Source organism: Molossus molossus, unplaced genomic scaffold, assembly GCF_014108415.1.
Source record: "Molossus molossus isolate mMolMol1 unplaced genomic scaffold, mMolMol1.p scaffold_m16_p_4, whole genome shotgun sequence".
NCBI classification, from domain to species: domain Eukaryota; kingdom Metazoa; phylum Chordata; class Mammalia; order Chiroptera; family Molossidae; genus Molossus; species Molossus molossus.
This window is the reverse complement of record NW_023425377.1, coordinates 79,647,741-79,651,680: the sequence shown is the minus strand read 5'-3', so window position 1 is coordinate 79,651,680 and position 3,940 is coordinate 79,647,741. Positions and strand designations below refer to the sequence as shown.

The following is a 3,940-nucleotide window of genomic DNA, read 5'->3' as shown; positions in this document are numbered from 1 at the left end:
AAATCAATTCACTTGAAATATAGTGTTGGAGGAGAGCTCTACTGATACTCTGAACCATCAATAAAATAAATAAGTGGGTCCTAGAGCAAATTAAGCCTGAAACATCGCTGGAGACAAAAATGACAAAACTGAAGGTGTCCTACTTTGAGCACATCGTGATAAGGCAGGGTTTTTAGGAAAACACCGTAATACTCCCAGCCAGAGTGACTCAATTGGTTAAGCGTTGCCTCGTGCACCAAAAAAATGTCTCCGGTTCTAATCCCTGTCAGGACACATGCCGAGCTGTGGGCTGGATCCCCAGTAGGTTGGCGCATGTGGGAGGCATCAATGGATGTTTCTCCCTCACATTGATCTTTCTTTCTCTCTCTCCCCCTCTCCTTTCCTCTCTCTCTCCAAAACACAAACACACAGCCTGGCCGGTGTGGCTCAGTGGTTGAGCATTGACCCATGCACCAAGAGGTCAGAGGTTCGATTTCCGGTCAGGACACATGCCCAGGTTGTGGGCCAGATCCCCAGTGGGGGGCATGCAGGAGGCAGCCAATCGATGTTGTTTCTCATCAATGTTTCTATCTCTCTCTCTCTCCCTCTCCCTTCCTCTCTAAAATCAATAAAGAATAAATAAATAAATAAATAAATAAATAAATAAATAAATAAATAAATAAATAATAAACACATACAATAATGCTGGGGAAAACAGAAGGCAGCAGGAAAACAGAAAACCAAGTATGAGCTAAACTGACTCCATAAAAGAAACCACAGATATGAGTCTATAGGAACTAACCAAGCAGGGCTGTCAAAGACAGGAAAGACACTGTAGAATCATTCATAGTGTCACCAGAGTCAAAGCCAAGTCAATGGCATGTAACACACACACTTACAAAGGCAAAGTCATATTTATAATAATTTAAAGGGTTTTGTCTTGCCCTGAGTTTGCATATGCAAAACAAGTGGTGTGCTGCATCTGAAGGCTCCCCCACATTCTTTCCACTGGAGGTTTCTCTCCAGTGTGTTTGCTCACGTTTACAAGGTGTTAAGGGAGAAGGAGGCTTCCCACAGTGCCTGTATTCAGGGTTTCACTCCACTGTGTGTCCTCACATGTGCTCGCAGGTTGGTGGGATACCAGAAGGTTTTGCCACATTGCTGACATTCATAGGGTTTCTCTTCATAGTGTGTTCTCATGAGTTTTTGTAAGGATGAGGACCAACAGAAGGCTTTCCCACATTGTGTACACTCATATTTCTCCCCACTGTGTGTTCTCACATGGTCTTGAAGGGAGAAGGAACAACTGGAAGCTTTCCCACAATCTTTACATTCATATGCTTTCACTCCACTATGCATTCTCACGTGTCTTTGAAAATACCGAGAATGCCTAAAAGCTTTCCCACACCTTACATCCATGGGGTTTCTCTTCACTGTGTCTTCTCACATGTTCCCAGAGGGAAGATGAACAACTGTAGGCCTTCCCACATTCCTTACATTCATAGGGCTTCTCTCCAGTGTGAGTTCTCTGTACCGCAGGCCAACGCTCCAACCGCTGAGCCAAACCGGCCAGGGCGTCCAGTGTGAGTTCTTACATGTCGTCTAAGGTGACACCCATACATAAAGGCTTTCCCACACACTTTACACGTGTGGATTTTCTGTCCACACTGACATCTCCCATGTCCCCGAAAGGCTGAGTGGCAAGTGAAAGCTTTTCCACATTTCTTACACTGAAAAGAGTTTTTACCACTCAGACTCTGCACATCTCTCTTAGATGCTCCCCCAGTATCCTGACATGGATGGGGTTTCTCCACAAGGCCAGTATCCACGTGACTGCTTAGGTACGAGACACACCTGCAGGCTTGCTCACATTCCTCACACAGATGAAGTTTATGTCCAGTGGGAGATCTTTGCTGATTCTTAAGGAAACAATGATCCGTGAAGCTTTTTTCACACTTAGTGCATTCATAGGGTCTAGCTCCAGTCAGATGTCTCTCATGCACAGGAAGATCTATGGTCTGGGCATCTCCACACTGATTATCTTCATTCCTCCTGTAAGGAATCGGGGGCACCACCGAATAAAACAGAGAAGAGACTGGAGAGCCAATCAGCCGAATAAACAGGGATCAGGCTTTATTGGGTGCACTCCGGGCGGGTTCACAGACTCCGGGGGTTGAGTCCTAGAAGCCGCGCTCAATGTAGGGGCTTGTGTCTTTTATATCTGCCTGTTGTAGCTGGAATTTGTCCCTTAGGGTTTGGCCCTGCGGGGGCTATGCATGGAGCCTCTGGAATGTGAATCGATAAGAGCAAGATGGGAGTTAATCTACAAGCTCGAGGCAGGCCGTTCAGGGTGGGAGGCAAGGCTGAGCAAGCGAGACAATGGTCGAGCACTTTGCCTGGCGCCAGTCCCCAGGCCATCGGACACCTCCCACAGGGAGTCTCCACAGAATGACTTCTGTTCAAAACAGGGAACAGGGATTAAAGATTATAAATGATGTCTTGATTAATGATTTATTCATACTTGGTCATGACTATATTGACTACGTAGTTGCCATTTTCAACAAATGGGTATGTTTTTCACACTGTCTTCATTGTGACTATGTAGAACAACCTTATTTCTCTGGCTAAGCCCTAATTCAGTGTTCCTTACACCTGGGGTTTCCTGATCATTGCTTCTAACTGAATTCTGTTTTAGATGCTCAGCATCTATTTCAAGTTAGTTTAACACTCTGCTGAGAAGCCCCTTCCTCCTGTGGAAATGCCACTCACCGCAAACGCCTTTCCCGGACTTGGTGATGATCTCCAATATAGTGAAACGTTCAGTGTTCTCCAAAAACAGACCAGGAATCATTTCTTGTGAATCTTACTATTTTCTCTTCACTGGATATTTCATTCTCCAAAATATTCCATTAAGAGCACAATCTACTGGTTTTGTGCGTGAAACAATCTGCAATAATTGGTAGCATATAATTTCTTCGGATCAAGACGGTGTGACAGAGGAAAGTAAATAAACCATATGTGGATTTCTTTTCATATACTGATCCCAAGATATAAATGAATTTTATAAAAAGGACTGGAGCAAGATGGTGGAGTAGGTAATCGCGGTATCACGTCCTCCCACAACCACATCAAAGTTACAACTAAACTACAGAACAACCATCATTCAAAACCGCCTGAAATCAAGCTGAATGGAAGTCCTACAACTACGGAATTAAAGCAGCAGCCACATCCAGACTGGTAGGAGGGGCGGCGGTGGCTCGAGGGCCTCAACGGCTGCTGCAGCGGCGCGACGGGCTGGTCCCACACCCACGTATGGTGGATAAAAATCAAGAGGATACCTCGGCTGGGAAGGTCCTTCCTGAGGACTGAGGGGTCCCCGTCCCACACCAGGTGCCCCGCTCAGGGTTCCAGTGCCAGGAAGAGAATCCCCATAACTTCTGGCTGGAAAAACCAGCAGGAACTGAGGCTCAGGGAAGCTGAAGCGGCTGGAGCCCCAGGCAGCTCCTTAAAGGGCCCGCGCACGGACTTGTCAGATTCTCTCCCTCTAAGCTTGGAGGGGAGGCAGCTGGAGGGGCGCCAGAGACATACAGGGAAGAACTGAGCTATTTGGCACTGGAGCGAGGGCTGGAGAGGGGGCTTTCTCCGGGACAAATGTGCTGTCAGAGGCCTTTGTTCCTTTGGTGAGCCCTTCCCTGGGGCAGCAGACAGAAGCCATATCTGGGACTCCAGCAACCTGGTTCACACTGGTAGCCCCACCCTGGTGACTCCCTGTGGCCCCGCCCCACCCAACTTTCAAGCCCACCCAAGCTGTTGCCACTTGCTTAACCATAGGATTGGCCTGTGTTGGATCCTGCTTCAGGTTTTTCCTAAATTCTTTCAAACGAGCAGCATCTGGTCTCAGCGAGCCCCATACCTCTCATTAAGTAATACACTGAAACAAACACAGAGAGGCAGCCAAAAT

At 47.1% G+C, this 3,940-nt stretch overlaps 1 pseudogene; it reads right to left on the bottom strand.

Annotated features, from left to right (window-relative positions):
* Positions 1–1,065: 1,065 nt before the first annotated feature.
* LOC118643903 lies at positions 1,066–2,508 on the bottom strand (annotated as a pseudogene).
* Between the last annotated feature and the right edge of the window lie 1,432 nt (positions 2,509–3,940).